The sequence below is a fragment of the Pelophylax lessonae genome (assembly GCF_965119305.1).
Source record: "Pelophylax lessonae genome assembly, chromosome: 3".
NCBI classification, from domain to species: Eukaryota; Metazoa; Chordata; class Amphibia; order Anura; family Ranidae; genus Pelophylax; species Pelophylax lessonae.
The window spans coordinates 271,746,514-271,765,108 of NC_138770.1; positions in this window are offsets into that span (position 1 = coordinate 271,746,514).

Sequence of the window (18,595 nt, forward strand, 5' to 3'; positions counted from 1 at the left end):
CCTGGGAGACACACCAAACATGTGGAAGAAGGTGCTCTGGTCAGATGAAACCAAAATCGAACTTTTTGGCAACAATGCAAAACGTTATGTTTGGCGTAAAAGCAACACAGCTCATCACCCTGAACACACCATCCTCACTGTCAAACATGGTGGTGGCAGCATCATGGTTTGGGCCTGCTTTTCTTCAGCAGGGACAGGGGAGATGGTTAAAATTGATGGGAAGATGGATGGAGCCAAATACAGGACCATTCTGGAAACGGAGATTTGTCTTCCAACAAGACAATGATCTAAAACATAAAGCAAAATCTACAATGGAATGGTTCACAAATAAACATATCCAGGTGTTAGAATGGCCAAGTCAAAGTCCAGACCTGAATCCAATCGAGAATCTGTGGAAAGAACTGAAAACTGCTGTTCACAAACGCTCTCCATCCAACCTCACTGAGCTCGAGCTGTTTTGCAAGGAGGAATGGGCATAAATTTCAGTCTCTCGATGTGCAAAACTGATAGAGACATACCCCAAGCGACTTACAGCTGTAATCGCAGCAAAAGGTGGTGCTACAAAGTATTAACTTAAGGGGGCTGAATAATTTTGCACGTACAATTTTTCAGTTTTTTATTTGTTAAAAAAGTTTGAAATATCCAATAAATTTCGTTCCACTTCATGATTGTGTCCCACTTGTTGTTGATTCTTCATAAAAAAAAGTTTTATATCTTTATGTTTGAAGCCTGAAATGCGCAAAAGGTCGCAAAGTTCAAGGGGGGTGAATACTTTCGCAAGGCACTGCATATTGGCTTTATCGGTTTAACTTTATATTCTTGACTAGGAATATTCTCGACCCCCTGTTCAGTTTCAAACATCGCAAAAGTTCGGAACTGAATAACAAACCCCATTAAAGTCTATAGGACCCGAACTGGAAAAATCAAAAGTGCCCATTTTGAAGACTTATATGCAAGTAATTGGGCATGCAATGGTTATGGGGGTCCAGGTACTGCCCTGGGGAACATGTATCAATGAAAAAAAGTTAGTAAAAACATTTTTAAATTAGCAATGATTTACTGATGCTTAACCTGCTGCCATCCGCGCTACAGCCTATATATACGGCTGCAGCGCGGACTCGAATTTTCGGGAGGCCGTTTTTAAACGGCCTCCAGTGACACGCCCCCCGCGCGCTCCCGCGAGCGCGCAGCGGGGAAAATCTGATCGTGGTGAATGGCCAATCACAGCGGCCATTCACCACGTGATCGGGCCGTCCAATGAGCGATGATCTCATATGTAAACATATGAGATCATCTCTCATCGCCGGCGCTCCTTCCTCACACAGAGCCTGCAGTGTGAGGAAGGAGGGGGAGCCTCACAGCACCGGGGACACACAGCGATGTAATCAGGGCACTGATCACCAGTGCCCTGATTACTAAAAGGTAAAAACATACACACAGTGCCCCCCATCAGTGCCCACAGTGCCTGCCATCAGTGCCCCCATCAATGCCCACAATCAGTGCCCATAGTGCTGCCAGTCAGTGCCCATCAGTGCCTGCTCATCTAGGCACTGATGAGCACTGACTGGCAGCACTATGGGCACTGAGTGTGGGTACTGATGGTGCTGCCCATCAGTGCCGCTCATCAGTGCCACCCCTCAGTGTCCAGTGCCATCCGCCAGTGCCCATCAGTGCCGCCTATCAGTGCCCATCAGTGCCGCCCGTCAGTGCCGCCTCTCAGTGCCCAGCAGTGCCACCTCTCAGTGCCACCTCTCAGTGCCCAGCAGTGCCACCTCTCAGTGCCCAGCAGTGCCGCCTATCAGTGCTCATCAGTGCCGCCTATCAGTGCCGCCTATCAGTGCTGCCTATCAGTGCTCATCAGTGCGGCATATTAGTACCTCCTCATCAGTGCCCATAAGTGCCACCTCATCAGTGCCCATAAGTGCCACCTCATCAGTGCCCATCAGTGCAGCCTATCAGTGCCCATCAGTGCCGCCTCATCAGCGCACATCAGTGAAGGAGAAAGATTTATTTTCAAAATTTACTCGCAGAAAATAAGAAAAACTTTTTTTTTTTTCAAAATTTTCTGTCTATATTCTTTTTTTTGTAAGAAATAAAAAATCCAGAGGTGATTACATACCACCAAAAGAAAGCTCTATTTGTGTGAAAAAAATGATAAAAATTTCATATGGGTACAGTGTAGCATGACCGCGCAATTGTCATTCAAAGTGTGACAGCGCTGAAAGCTGAAAATTGGCCTGGATGGGAAGGGTGTTTAAGTGCACAGTAGGCAAGTGGTTAAAGTGAAAGCATCAAAATGAGAAATAACAATAAAAATAAAAAAATACCTTTCAATACAGTGCCTGGGGGGTCCCCTTAGTCTACATGTAACGTGGCACATCTGTACTGTGTATAGAAGCTTCTGCAGAAATAGTTGCAATTATAAAGCCAAAATAAAAAGAAATTTTCCCTACAAACTTTCATTATTTTGTAAACAACGGTTTGGGGGAGCCAGTCTGTATGATGAGGCCACAATGCAGTACACTGGGAACAAGATTAGAGATTTTTTGGATAAATTCTGGTGTCTCTTCCGCAGACTTTGAATAGAAGTAACATGTGTGGCAAAAATTGGTCTTTGGGTGGCTATTGGGCCTTCATACCGTAACCCTCTTGATGAAAGCAAGAATTGGCTTTCCTGTCAAAAATTGAAATGATATGCACCTGTCAAACAAGTGCAGAAAAATTTGTTTTGGGTGTTAATTGTGCCCATGAAACCTACACCAAAAAAATTATATCAGATGAAATCAACACCCACAACACTAGGCAGCCTAGAAGTATTACAGAGATTCCATATTCCAAAAATACTTAATCAGTGACATTGGCATCAGGGGCTTCATAGTTGCTGGTAATCCAGGACTGATTCATTTGGATAAATGTCAGACGGTCCCCGGAGTCTGTGGACAGACGTGTTCTATTATCAGTAACAAAACCTCCAGCAGCACTGAATGCCCATTCGGAAAGCATGCTGGATGCAGGGCAGCCCAGCAGCTCAATTGCATACTGGGAAAGTTCTGGCCAGTGGTCTATTCCCATGACCTGGTAATCCCGTGGATTGTCAACTGGAAAGCTCTCCATCTCTGTTTTTGCCCCTAGATAATTATCCACCATATGATGCAGAAGCTGCCAATGAGATGTGGAAGCTAAATGCCCTGGGCAGCGAGCACTAAAAAAATTGTGAAATTCATCACTTAGGCGGCCCCCTTTCTCCACCGCTCCTCTCTTGACCAACAGAAGCCTCAAAACTATGTATTCAATGACACTATAACCTAACGGAGTCGGGAAAAGCATTAGATAAACTCATCTTTAATCACTTCTAAGCCGGAAGGATTTATCCCCTTAATGACCAGGCCATTTCTTGCGATTCAGCACTGCATTACTTTTAAGGACAATTGCACATTCATACGATGCTGTACCCTAAAAAAATGTATGTCCTTTTTTTCCCACAAACAGAGCTTTTTTTTGGTAGTATTTGATAACCTGTGCAATTTTTATTTTTTGTGCTATAAACAAAAAAAGAGTGACAGATCTGAAAAAAAAAAAGTATTTTTTATTTCTGCTATATAACATTCCCCCCTAATTTTGTCAACATTTTAGGCCAATTTGTATTCTCCTACATATTTTTGGTAAAAAAAAAATCCAAGTAAGCGTATTTTGATTGGTTTGCGCAAAAGTTATGCCATCTACAAACTAGGGGAAAGATTTATGTCATTTTTATTTATTTATTTTTTACTAGTAATGGCGGCGATCAGCAATTTTTAGCGGGACTGCAACATTGTGGTGGACAGATTGGAATGCTAACTGACATTTTTGACACTTTTAGGGGGACCAGTGACATTACTACAGTAATCAGTGCTAAACATATGCACTGTTACTGTAATAATAACCCTGGCAGGTAAGGGGTTAACCCAGGGGTTATCAAAGGGTTAAATGTGAGCCTAGGGGATGTTTTCTAACTGAGGGGGATTGGCTTGTGACATAAACACAGAGACCTGTGTTCCTAAATATGAGGAACGCAGGAGTTCTGTGTTGATAGCAAAGAGAACAACAGTCTGCTGTGTTTAAAACAGCAGACCGGCATTCTTTCTCCAAAGGGAGCGATCATGGGTGCCCAGCAGAAATCGCGGCCACCAGCCCCGTGAATCAGCTTCCCCGCTGGCAAATGGGCATACAGGTGCGGCAATTCGCACAGCTGAGCCAGCCTGCCACAGTATATCTGTAAACAGGCAAAAAATTTGGGGGAGCATACCCATGTATTTCTAAAGCTGCTGCAGCTATGAACCAAAAGACATGTATATTAAAAAAGAATAGCGCGCAAATGCAAAAGAAATAACTACCAAATCTGAAGACAATCCATAAATAAAAATGGGGGTTTGGTCCCACCATATGGCCATATCGTGCTCAAGCCCACTACTGCGTCAAAGTACCCCATTATCAGTGGGTCCTACGCTATCCATGAAAAAGAGATGAATCCAGCCTTTCTAACCCTTGGAGATAATACTCCTTGCTGGGAAGGATGTGCAAATGCACTACAGGGGACTCCTCCTATAGTCACTTGATGGTGGACACTGATTGAGTACAGGTGTGTGTGGGGGGGTGGGGAGGGTTGCTCAACCTCGATAGTCTGGTCAGACCGAATACATAATAAACAGGCAAAAAATTTGGGGGAGCATACCCATGTATTTCTAAAGCTGCTGCAGCTATGAACCAAAAGACATGTATATTAAAAAAGAATAGCGCGCAAATGCAAAAGAAATAACTACCAAATCTGAAGACAATCCATAAATAAAAATGGGGGTTTGGTCCCACCATATGGCCATATCGTGCTCAAGCCCACTACTGCGTCAAAGTACCCCATTATCAGTGGGTCCTACGCTATCCATGAAAAAGAGATGAATCCAGCCTTTCTAACCCTTGGAGATAATACTCCTTGCTGGGAAGGATGTGCAAATGCACTACAGGGGACTCCTCCTATATTTCTTTTGCATTTGCGCGCTATTCTTTTTTAATATACATGTCTTTTGGTTCATAGCTGCAGCAGCTTTAGAAATACATGGGTATGCTCCCCCAAATTTTTTGCCTGTTTATTATGTATTCGGTCTGACCAGACTATCGAGGTTGAGCAACCCTCCCCACCCCCCCACACACACCTGTACTCAATCAGTGTCCACCATCAAGTGAATATAGGAGGAGTCCCCTGTAGTGCATTTGCACATCCTTCCCAGCAAGGAGTATTATCTCCAAGGGTTAGAAAGGCTGGATTCATCTCTTTTTCATGGATAGCGTAGGACCCACTGATAATGGGGTACTTTGACGCAGTAGTGGGCTTGAGCACGATATGGCCATATGGTGGGACCAAACCCCCATTTTTATTTATGGATTGTCTTCAGACTTGGTAGTTATTTCTTTTGCATTTGCGCGCTATTCTTTTTTAATACACAGTATATCTGTGGCAGGTGGTTTGCAAGCAGTTAAAGTGTCCTTTAAGCGATTTCACCTATCGCACCCTCTATGGGGATGGGATGAGTTCTTTCCCCTTGTAACAGGGGTAGAGCTGACAAATCTTCCATCATCACCACTAACTGTATGGAGAGGTAGTGGCACAACAATCTGCAGCATTGAAATAAAAAGAGCGTGAGGCTGGTACAGGCGCTACCTAAATATGACCCGTGGTTCAAAAACGTGGGGTGCAATCTGGTGCAAATGATAAATGGTGCAAAAAATGTGAGTACTTCTCACAGTGCTGCCCCACTACATATATACTAAAGTGATATTGTGGGTCAAAAATAAGGTGCAATGATCAATAAATGAAAAGTGCTTGGAAATTTTTTTTATTAAAAACGTGCAGGTTTAAAGAAAATGTGCATGTATTACAACACAGAACAAATCCTAATAGGATAGTGAATATATACTCCAAAATTAATGTGTAGAAACCACTTAACAGCGATAATAACTCAAATAACTGTCAAAGAGATGTCTCCTTAGAGATCAAATCATTGGTTTCAATCTTTAAAGAAGCAAGTGTAAAGTAAAAAAAAAGAAAAAAAAGAAAAAAATGTGCACATCCGTGTATACCACCAGATGGCGCACTTGCAATACGACCTGTGTGTGGGCCGATGGGCTGTTAACAGCTCTGAAAGGGGTAATGGTCTGGTTCCCACCAAAGCACTCCTCCATCCCAAAATATATATCAACACAAAAAGAATTGGCCCGTGGGACTTTGTATGAGGTACGTGCTCAGTGGCTGGAAATGATTATCATGCACAGTATATGAATAAAATAACGATTGATTTTATTGCATAAAATGACAACATTTGCTCAATGGCACATAATATAGCTCAATGGCTCAAAATATACATGACATGTAACATGAATGATATAATATGATGTATTTTCACTTTAGGGTAGACAACTTGGTGTAACCTCTTGCTTTGAAAGTAACAAAAATGATGTAATAAGATGACATCGCAGTAGAATATATATTGTGAACTGACGCGTTTCGGGAGCAGTCTCCCTTCTTCAGAGATCAATATATTCAAGGTGTCTCTATAAGAAGACAATGTTGTTACAGGGTGCAGTAGAGATGAGATAAAATGAAAAGGGTTCAAATAAAATGATAAGAGCTAAGGGAGTACTGTTTACTCACAGATCAAAAAAGCTCAAATGGCAAAAGTGGATTCCTACATGGCAGCGGTGCGTCACGTCTAAACCGGGAGCTGAAGGGTCCCAGAGTGCCGGCAAACAGAGAGGGGATCCCATGGCAGGCAAGTGTGTGTGTATGAAAGAGAACCTTCCAAACCTGTTGTATAATAAGTATCAAAGTAGTAGTGAAAATGTGGCATATATGCTCACAATGGTAATAGACTGGTATAATTTGTACCAGGTGGGAAGGGCTAGTGTAGCAAAAACATGGGGTTTCAAAAGGGTGTGGAAGAAGTAAGAGAAGACAGGTGGGAAGGGGGGGGGGGAAGGGGGAAAGGAGGGGAAGGGGGGGGAGGAGGAGGAAAGGGGAAGGGGAAGGGGGGGGAAGATGATATCCTGGGTGCTGTTAAACTGCTTCTCTCCCTTCAGACAGGCATAGCAGGCTCCCCAAGGTTCATCAAAGGCTTATATTGTCCTCTTACACAGAGTGGAGAGCAGGAGGCGGGACAATCTCGAGGAAGGCAGAGGAACAGCAGCACCGCATGCAGGTTGGCTGCCTCTCTGCATGCGGTGCTGCTGTTCCTCTGCCTTTCCATCCTCTGCTGGACGGATGGAAAATAGGTTTTCCATCCGTCCAGATTTGACGGATCGGATCGGGTTGGAAGTCAGCGGACATGTCTCCGCTGCCATCCGATGCCCCATAGGAATGCATGGGGGGACCGTTCAGATCCGCCAAAAAAACGGACAGGTGGATCTGAACAGTCCGCCTGTGTGAAAGGGGCCTAAATCAATTTTGGGTATCTGAGTTTACAACCACTTTAACCTGAAACCTAAATCTATGACCTCTAATAGCCTCTTGTAAAATGTTGTCACTTTTATGTATAAGCAAAGACAGATTTTTCTGTTGATATGTCATTTTTTATATTACCTTGTATGATTTAATCTTACCTTTTAAATCGTGCCCATTTAACCATGCACAGTTTTAGCAAGCTATATGTTGTACACCACTTATTACCCGATAGGCTTTTCTCCCTGACTTATATTTCTGATATACTGCAGTCTGTAGGCCCCCTCATTCAAATGAGCCACATCTGCATTAGATGCCAGTATTTAGCAGAACATTTTCTAATCTTTTTTTTTTTTTTTTAGTTTTTTTTAAATGAGGCACATTTGGAGGGTTTACTTTTAATTGACCTATGCATAGACGAGGTTATCTGTCTGCTGAAGCCAGCAGGAATGCCACATTTGTGACTTAGAGGAAAACAAAACATGGAGTTTTGGGTGAATTTAAAGCAATAAACCATTTCCTCAGGGACAACATGTCATTAGTATTCACTGAATGTAAAACAGAAGACAGCTGTTAGAAAATGTAACAAATTTTCTTTTCTTCTGCACTGACTCGCTATGCAGCACTCTGTTTATCTTTGTGTAAGGCAAGTGTCCCTAAAAGATCAAAAAGAAATTGACACTAGAGGGCAATCCATCCCATGTCTTCCATCTGCAAGCAGAAAAGGGTCTAATAACAGACTTCAAATTATAAAAGGGAATGGAGCACAGATGCCTAAGTGCTGCGTGAAAAAGGAAAATGCATACATAATCTTTATGTTTATACACAGTTTAAATCATAGCCCCAGGACCAAGTAAAACAGTAATATATACTGTGCATGCTTCTGTACTTAAGGCAATATCATGGTGCCTTATGGAAGCAGGAATAATGCATTATATTACTAGTGTCTTATCTATTCTACCATGACAAATAATTCTGCTCAGCTTGTCATTGGTGACAGCTGAGGCTTTTTGCTTACAAGCCTTGACAGTGCTTGTATTAAACAGCTAGAGTCCTGCGCTCCATTAAGTTTTTGTAAAATTAACTGTCTGCTACTTGCTGTTTCACTGATAGTGGCAGCAGTTGTGAGCTACTGTAATCCTCTCTGGTTGCCGGATTGTTTGAGTGAGTGGCTTCACTCATCCAGCAGGTGTCTGCTGCACTGGTGTGATTCCCAAGCTGTGTCTTAGGATTGACACACAACACATTTCCAGGATAAGTAAATTCCGAAATTGCAGTGTGGAGTAAATAATAACCCTATTATAATACCATGCAAGGAAAAGGAGTCAAAGCAGGTGTCTTGGGAAAAAGTTTGAAAAGGAGATGCATTATTCTTGCAAGAGAAATGATAGCATTTTATTTTCAGTATAATTATTTCTCTTATGCTGTAGCATTTTATTTTCAGCATAATTATTTCTCTTATGCTGTACTGCTTTCCCAAGGGTTCTGTAATACTGTAATACATGCTATAAAATTAATTTGAAATAATAGAACACACCTACATCTTTGTTTAGCAGTTCTCACTTTGTTTTTAACAGCAGAATATACCCCAGGGCAAACCCAGGATTTGTTTTTTTTTTTGGTTTTTTTTTTTTTCTAATACTAGTTCTGTCCTCAATTTTTATAGCACTGATATAGATATCACAAGTAAGTGATGATTATAATAATAATAATTTCTATAGCCATTGAAAGATACAAGGTTACATAATTGTTCTTGTTGCATCTATATGAGTACACATGGACTCATCTATAACCAAGGGAGGATATTGCTCTATGCTTTCAGCTATAGTCCACTTGGCTAAGTACACTAGGCCCAGCATTTCCTGTTGCAGTGTAGAGCCTGTGTTACAGTATAGAGTTATCTCTGATTAGTATAGCAGAGATAGCTCCATAATAGGAAGAGATCCTGTCATTTTAGTCTGACAAGTCACATCACTAGGCCAATGATGGCAAACCTTTTAGAGCCCGAGTGCCCAAACTGCGACACAAAACCAACTTATTTTTTTTTCAAAGTGCCAACACTGCAATTAATAACTGCCACAGATAATGGCCGCAACGGCCTCTCACCAATCCCAGTGACGTAGCAACACTTCCTCCAAACAGATGTCCACTCACCCTCTGTTGCCCGTGGCAAGGCCCGCAACTGGCACTGCAGGGGGGGGGTATCCTTGCAGCCTCTCTGTCCTCTGGCTCACAGTGTGCTGCTCCAGTCTCTCTCATGATCTCTCTCACAAAGTTGATCTCTCTCTCCCCATAGTCTTCCGGGACTAAATGTCCCATGGTGCACTTGTCAACCTCCTCATTGGTGCTTGGCTGCAGCCAATGGGGAGGCAGGAGGCAACAGAGCGGGCGGCAATCTCTGCAAGCGCCCGCCCTGTCCTTGTCCAGCGCTGCTTGATAGAAGGGGGCGAGCGGGGAAATACACTGACAGTCCACGCTCACTTCCCTCTTGTCACAGCGCTGCTGCCGTGCGGGGGGAGGAAGGATTAGAGAGCCCAGGCAGCATCTTAGTATAGCTGACAAGCCCTCAGAGAGGGCCCTGCGTGCCAGCTGTGGCACGCGTGCCGTAAGTTCACCATCACTGCACTTGGCTCTCCTCTTTAGCTTGCCTTTGATTATTTGTTAAAATGTAAAGGGTAAAACTGTTATTCTGTTATCATGGTTTGAAACCAGTTTCTTCTCTTTCTTGAATTATTTTGTATTAGCTCAGTACATACATTGCAGGGTGTCTGTATACAGATTCTGATTAGCCAAGTTTGAACACTTTTTTACTGAAGTTTTTACACATGATGGACTCCAGCAGCTAGCAAAAATTCTCAAGACAAAAATGTTAAAAATAAAGCTGAAGTGATGGAACATGTGATCAATTGTCAGGTTCCTATGGTAGTGAGCCCTTGTAGAGGGCCAACCCAGGGTGCAGAGTCTAAGCCCCAGCCTGCTTCTTAACCAGGGCCATAGATAGTGGGGAAGTACCTGCAGTAGATTGGAACCAGGTTGCAGCCCCTGGGTATGTTCATTTGAAGATGCAGAGACCATTTACGTGTACAGAGTACAAATGGCTGAAGACAGAAGAGAATCCAAGAAACAAGTCACAGTCAGGGCATGTAGCAGGCAGGCAAAAATGGTAGACAAAGCCAGAGACAGTACAAGGGAAGTTAGACATGGAATACAAGTAATACACTGGAAAGCAGGAGCACAAAGAAATTAGGAATTTGCCCAGACAACGCAAGCTGCACTGAGCATGTCTATTCACAGAGATGCAGATTGGGAGGTGGACCAGGAAGTGAGAGAAGGGAAAGGAATATAAATTCACAGTAGAGCAGATGATGCCCATAGATGAACACAGAAGTCAGCAGCACATGTGAGTAGAACCACAGTTTAATATTGAAATCTCTCTCTTGGTAGAAAAAGTAATCCTTTTTGCATCCCTGACAGGGCTTGCCAAATAGACCCTTCAAAGTATTTTTTTTTTTTTTTACTGTCAGTCGTGCTTATGATTTTTTTCACCATTTTTTGCAGTTTTTCCTGTAATGAATCACACATCTTTCCAAAATGTCTTGCTAGTGAAACATATTTCTCATATTTCATTACGTTAGTAATCAATAACTATTAGTTTATGATGAAAAAGTAACCAACGAAGTAGCTTTCCTTCTCCCAATCAAAATATTTAGCCTTTGGCCTTTGAAACAGGGAACATATGGAAGAGAGATGTATGTCAAATAACAACAAACAAAAATTCCCAGCTCACTTACCAGCCAGTCTATAACAAAACAAATTGACCCTGTCCAACAAAACGGTGTTTAACCACTTCCTTACCGAGTCATGTAAAATGACGTCGGCAAAGTGGTTGTCTAGATCCGGGCCGCCGTCATATGACGTCGGCCCGTTCTAGCTGCTACTGCGCGCCCCCGGCGGCGCGCAGCGGCGCGATCAGGGATGAGGCTCGTCCCTCGGACATAGCCCATCACTGATCAAGGTAAACAGCCAATAGAAATTGGCTGTTTACCACGTGATCGGCTGTGTCAATCACAGCCGATCACATGAGCGGCTCCAGCACGAGCCGCTCGTTCTCTCTGCAATGCGCGCCCCCGGGGGCGCGCAGAGCAGCGATCGGGGACGAGGCTCGTCCCTCGGACAGAGTCGATCCCCGATCTAGGTAAAGAGCCAATGAAATTGGCTCTTTACCACGTGACCGGCTGTGTCCAATCACAGCCGGTCACAAATGTCAACAGAGAACACGGTAACTAGCTGTCACCGTGTTCTCCTCCTCACACACTGATCCTGTGTGAGGAGGAGATTGTGGTAACAGCTAGTTACCAAGTACAGTGCACCCCAACCACACTGATTGCCCCCCCCCCCCAATAAAGAGCACCTGTCACTAGCCCATCAAAGTACCTGTCATCAGGTACTCAGATGACAGGTACTCGGGTACTCTGATGGGCTGGTGACAGGTATTCGGGTACTCTGATGACAGGTACTCGGGTACTCTGATGACGGATACTCTGATGACAGGTACTCGGGTACTCTGACGGGTACTCGGGTACTCTGATGACGGGTACTCGGGTACTCTGATGACAGGTACTCGGGTACTCTGATGACAGGTACTCGGGTACTCTGATGACAGGTACTCGGGTACTCTGATGACGGGTACTCGGGTACTCTGATGACAGGTACTCGGGTACTCTGATGACGGGTACTCGGGTACTCTGATGACAGGTACTCGAGTACTCTGATGACGGGTACTCGGGTACTCTGATGACAGGTACTCGGGTACTCTGATGACAGGTACTCGGGTACTCTGATGACAGGTACTCGGGTACTTTGAGTACCTGTCAACGGAGTACCCGTCATCAGAGTACCTGAGTACCTGTCACCTACCCATCAGAGTACCCGAGTACCTTCCACCTGCTCATCAGAGTACCTGACGCCTGAAGTACCCAAGTACTTGCCGCCTGCTCATCAGTACCCATCACTACTCATCAGTACCTATCACGTATCAGTACTGATCATCAGTACCCATCAGTACAGTATCACCTATCACCTATCAGTCAGTGAGTACTACTCATCAGTACCTATCACCTGCCTGTCACCTGCCCATCAGAGTACCCGAGTACCTGTCACCTGCCTATCGGAGTACCCGAGTACCTGCCACCTGCTCATCAGTACCAGAGTACCTGTCACCTGCCCAACAAAGTACCTGAGTACCTGTCACCCTTCATACAGCCACCATGTCCAAGTCCAAAAAGGTTTATATACGTCGTCCGTTTAAACCTAAATACCGGTGTTATGGCAGCAGATAGCTGCCATAACCCTGGTATTTTTTTAAACGGTGGACGGTTGGCTTTCCGATAAGGGTGGTCCCAGCGGCGGATTCACCGTGGGATCACCCTTCCGGGATGGCGGAAGAGGCGCCCCCCCCCCCCCCTCCCGACGCGTTCCGGTCCTTTTCCCCGCTTACCGGACCCGCCGGCAGCGGGGAAAACGATCCAGTCCCGAATCCTCACAGACAGGATGTCGAGTGAGGGCAAGCTTGCCCTCACTTGACTCTATGGTCTTGGAGGACCGGAGCTACGGAAAATGTTGTTGCCTAGCAACCGGTTTAAAGGTCCTTTTTTTTTTTTTTTTCATTTTATATTATAATTATTTATTTTTTTTTTTCTATCTTTTAGTGTACTTGTGAGATCTGAGGACTTTTTGACCCCAGATCTCACAAAAAAGAGGTCCTGTCGTGCCTATTTCTATTACGAAGAATATTTACATTTCTTTTAATAGAAATAAAAATGATCAACTTTTTTTTTTTTTTAAACGGTGTAAAAATAAAAAATAATAAATAAAATAAATAGTAAAAAAAAAAAAAAAAAAAAATTAAAGCGCCCTGTCCCCGTTAGCTCGCGCGCAGAAGCGAATGCATACAGAAACCCCGCCCACATATGTAAACGGTGTTCAAACCACACATGTGAGGTATCGCCGCGATCGTTAGAGCAAGGGGAATAATTTGAGCCCTAGACCTCCTCTGTAACTCAAAGATGGCAACCTGTAGAAATTTTTAAATTGTCGCCTATGGGGATTTTTAAGTACCAAAGTTTGTCGCCATTCCGTGAGCGTGCGCAATTTTGAAACATGACATGTTGGGTATCTATTTACTCGGCGTAACATTATCTTTCACATTATGGAAAAAATTGGGCTAACTTTACTGGTTTCTTATTTTTTAATTAAAAAAAGTGATTTTTTTCCAAAAAAATTGCGTTTGGAAGACCGCTACGCAAATACGGTGTGATAAAAAATATTGCAATAATCTCCATTTTATTCTCTAGGGTCTCTGCTAAAAAAAAATATATAATGTTTGGGGGTTCTAAGCAGTTTTCTAGCAAAACAACTGATTTTAGCTTGTAAACACCAAATGTCAAAAATAGGCCTAGGCAAGTGGCTAGGATGCATGATGATGCTCCTTGGATGTTCGGCCCCTCTATATGGCTAGGCTGTGAAAAAGTCTCACACATGTGGTATTGCCATACTCAGGAGGAGTGGCAGAATGTATTTTGGGGTGTCATTTTTGCTGTTTACATGCTATGTGTTAGGAATATCCTATAAATTGACAACTTTGTGTAAAAAAAAAAAGTTTTCATTTTTTTCCCACATTTTCCAAAAACCTGTGGAAAAAAATGATATGTTCAAACGACCCATAATGCCTCATAGAATATACGTTGGAGTGTTTGCTTTCCAAAATGGGGTCATTTTGTGGACTTTTCCATTGTATTGGTGCTCTAGGGCCTTGAAAAGTGCGATAGGTAGTAAGAAAGTTTTATGTGTATTTATGCTCCTAGAACGCCTGAATGTGCTTCTTGGACGTGGAGTCTCTTTTTGTGGCCAGGCTGTGTAAAAGTCTCACACATGTGGTATCGCCATACTCAGAAGGAGTAGCAGAATGTATTTTTGGGTGTAATTTTTGCTGTGTACATGCTATGTGTTAGAAATAGCTTATAAATTGACAACTTTGTGGGAAAAAAAAGAAAAAAAAAAATTTTCTTAATTTTCCCAAGAATTGTGGGAAAAAATTACAACTTCAAAAAACTCACCATGCCTCTTACTAAATACCTTGGACTGTCTACTTTACAAAAAGGGGTCATTTGGTCGGTATTTGTACTGTCCTGACATTTCAGGGCCTCAAGAAAGGAGATAGGCAGTCAGTACATCTGGTGTGATCAATTTTCAGTAATTGGTACCATAGCTTCTAGACTCAATAACTTTCACACAGACTAAATAATATACACTAATTTGGGTTAATTTTACCAGAGACATGTAGCAGTATACATTTTGGCCCAAATGTATGAAGAAAAATTTATTTTTTGCAAAATTTCATAATTGAAACTAAAAAAAAGTGTTTTTTTTTCAAAATTTTTGCTCTTTTTTTGCATATATCACGAAAAAAAAAAACCCCAGTTGTGATCAAATACCACCAAAAGAAAGCTCTATTTGTGTGAAAAAAATGATAAAACTTTTGTTTGGTTATAGTGTAGCATGACTGAGCAATTGTCATTCAAAGTGTGAGAGTGCTGAAAGCTGAAAATTGGTCTGGGCAGGAAGGGTGTCTAACTGCTCTGTATGGAAGCGGTTAAAAAAAAGGTGTTTAGTTTGCACACATTTGCAAATATATGCATAAGCTGCAGTGGCCACCTCATGGCACTCCAGTGTACTGCAGTCCTAACTATCATTTTCATCCATATTTGGAGCACATATATAATAATGGTTAGATTAAAGCCAGGTATCTCTAAAACTTTTTTAGTATGTATATTTTAATTTGAATTGCGTTTCTGAAACTGTTTTTTTAGTCATGTGACTGGCACAGCACCAATTACTGCAGTAATAGAAGCTCCTCCCAAAGATCTTTCCCTGCACATACCAAAGGTAACGATCATGCCACAGGGAAAGATCATGTGACCGCATAACAGAACTTCAGGAATAAGGTACTTAAAATAGAAATCCAGTGGCCTGAGCTATATGATTTATGTGAGTGATTTATGGCAGTTAACACTTCTCTGGTTAGTATCACTTTAATTTTGTCTACATAATTAAGAAGTTTATTGTTTGGCTTGCACACATGTTGGCTTAAATCCTATTAAAGTTCTAGATTCTAATTCTGAAGTACAAACCCTGACATCACTAAATAATTATTTTTCTTCTTTTCACTTCCTACTTTGTAAGATACTATTAAAGACTTTTAAACACTGCAAGTTTGCTCCACAAGACAGTCAGAAATGGCAGATATTGGTGCAGGAAAGTGCTAACACACAGGGCTGGTACCCCACTTTTTTAATGACTGCTCAAAAACTTAAAAAAAAAAAAAATTCCTTCAAAGTTGCTGCTCCACAAATCAAACTCCAGCTCTCTCCAAAAATCAAACTTCTCCTGTTCTCTGCAATTCTGCAAGCAAGAAGGCCTCAGGGCAGCTCAACCTTGGGTCCTCGACTCAAGCATAAACTTGGGATGGAGTTAGTCACCGGGATGGCGCATGATACACATGCAGCATATGTAGGAACCTGGAAGTGGTAGGGGTGGAGATTTTTGCAGCGCTCTTCACCTATTTCTTCAGCCCTGGTCTGCAGGCTGGGGGGCAGAGTGAATAGTGAGTAGTACAGTATGGGGTGGGGGCAGGTTAAATAGTGAGTGGTACAGTATGGGGTTGGGGGCATGGTGAAAAGTGAATGGTACAGTATGGGGTGGGGGCAGGGGGAATAGTGAGTTGTACAGTATGGGGTGGGGCCACTGTGAATGGTCAATAGTAAGTGATACAGTATGGGTTGGGGGGGAGGGAGAATAGTGAGTTGTATAGTATAGGTTGGGGACATTGTGAATAGTGAGTGGTATAGTATGGGGTGGGGACAGGATGAATAGCCAGTGGTGCAGTATGGAGTGGGGGCAAGGTGAATAGTGAGTGGTACAGTATGGGTTGGGGGCAGGGTGAATAGTGAGTATAAAGAGAGGGGCCGAATAGGCACTGGTCTTCACCAAGGAAGGATTTCTGCCAACATCCCAGAAAATACTCGAATAGAGAACAATGATACCCCAAATGGAAATTTAAGGGCACACTAAAGGAATAGTAAAGCAGTGTAACAGAAGTATATTAAAAAATACAAAAATGTTATTGTTTAACAATAATAAAACATGACCAGGTGGTCAACTGGTAACTGCATCAATAAAAATAAACAATGTGATGACACACAATATCATAAACAGATGGCACCCTCTAACTCAAAAGTGCTGGCGTACCAGGCTGGCCAGTATGAAGTATAGGGCCAGATCCTTTGAGGTGTTCACAGGGCAACCCAACGTGTTTCGGAGATATGTTTTTTCCTTCTTCAGGTGGAGAGAAGGGTGCAAAAGTCTACAATATAATAATACAGTGGTAAGATATACAGTCATTAAAGCGAACAAACAGGCGAGTCACATTAAGGCAGTCATGTAATATATACTCACATAAGGTCATCATAAAAAGAGGAGAGATATGTATGACAATAGCATATTCCAACAAGATGTGTTAGTATGCCCACCAAGCTGGCCCAGAAAATAGTGAGAGACTGGGAAATATAGATGTGGCCAAGCCGCAGATACCCACACATACAGGGACCATAAGCAGCAGTAAAAAAGTGTTACCCACCATGGGGGAGTCTGTAATAAATATAAATGTAAAAGTGCTTTAAGAACAAAAAAAATCCTTGCGCTGGCTGCACAATCGGTGGGACAAGGCGGGGTGACCGATTTCAGCTTGTTAACTGGCTAAATATTTAGCCACTTACCCCAGAGCAGATAGTGCTATCCTTTTTTTCCTTTCCCCCCTCCCCCATGTATCTCCCGGGCATAGGGGAGGAGAAGCTGCATTTAAAAGAGGGTGAGGTAATGCCATGGACCTGTATGGCAGCCCTCGATCAACCACCACACCTATGCTTGCTGACCCACTGATTCAGTAAGTGTTTGATATATCCTGTTTATCTATGCTACTTATTCATCTGTTCTCCCTGTCCCACTATTATATAGATATAAATATATTTCCTCTCTCTCTCTCTCTCTCTCTCTATATATATATATATATATATATATATATATATATATATATATATATATATATATATATACATTTTTGTCCTTATAGCACTTTTATGTTTATATTTAAGGGGGTGGGAGAAGCTGTTGTGAGAAGACTCTGGCTGTCTGTGCAGAATTCCTGCTCCTCCTGCCCCCTGCTCTGCTGATAGGATGAAATCATTGTGGGGCAGGAGGGGCAGGAGAGGAGATACAGACATGGCCACATAGCATGACCTCCCACTGTGTGGCCGGATATGGAGCACGGCCAGTGTTGGGGAGTAACTAGTTACATGTAACGAATTACATAATTTAATTACAAAATAAATGTAACAGTAATTTGTTACAGTTACTGAGAAAAAAATGTGTAATTAAATTACAGTTACTTGTGAAAATGTTAAAGATTACAAATAGGGTTACACCTGAATATTTTCTTTAAAAACCTAGTATATGTTGAATAATAACAGAGGATGTGGGGAGAAGGAGAAGAGAGAGGAAGTCATACCCTGTGTGCTCCTCATATGACAAGCCCAGCCTACTCATGGTCAGATGAGAGATGAGATGATAGGGACCACGGGGCAGTACCATGATCACAGAGTCAGATTGGGGGATCAGAGAGACCTTCTACTGCTCTCTTCTACTACCAGTTGACACAAGGACGTTCGTCGGCACCGGCGGGCGTAACATCATGAACCGCCGGCCTCACACAGGGAAGCGCCGCACCCGGAAGTAAGATATCACATAAGATATACAGAAGTGCCATGGCTAAATGCTCATCTATCTGGAAAAAAGCACATAGATCTAGAGATGGCCTTGCGGTTCACCCGGCGGTTGGTTCGCGGCGAACTTTGCTTGTTCGCTACCCGCCAAATTTTCGGACACATGGCGTCATTCGCGGCGGCCATATTTGTTTATATTGGGGAGAACTTTGACCCGTGACACAGCCCTCAGGTGGAACGGGACAGCCAATTGAAACATTCCAGCACATGGACAGTCCCCCTACCCTATAAATAG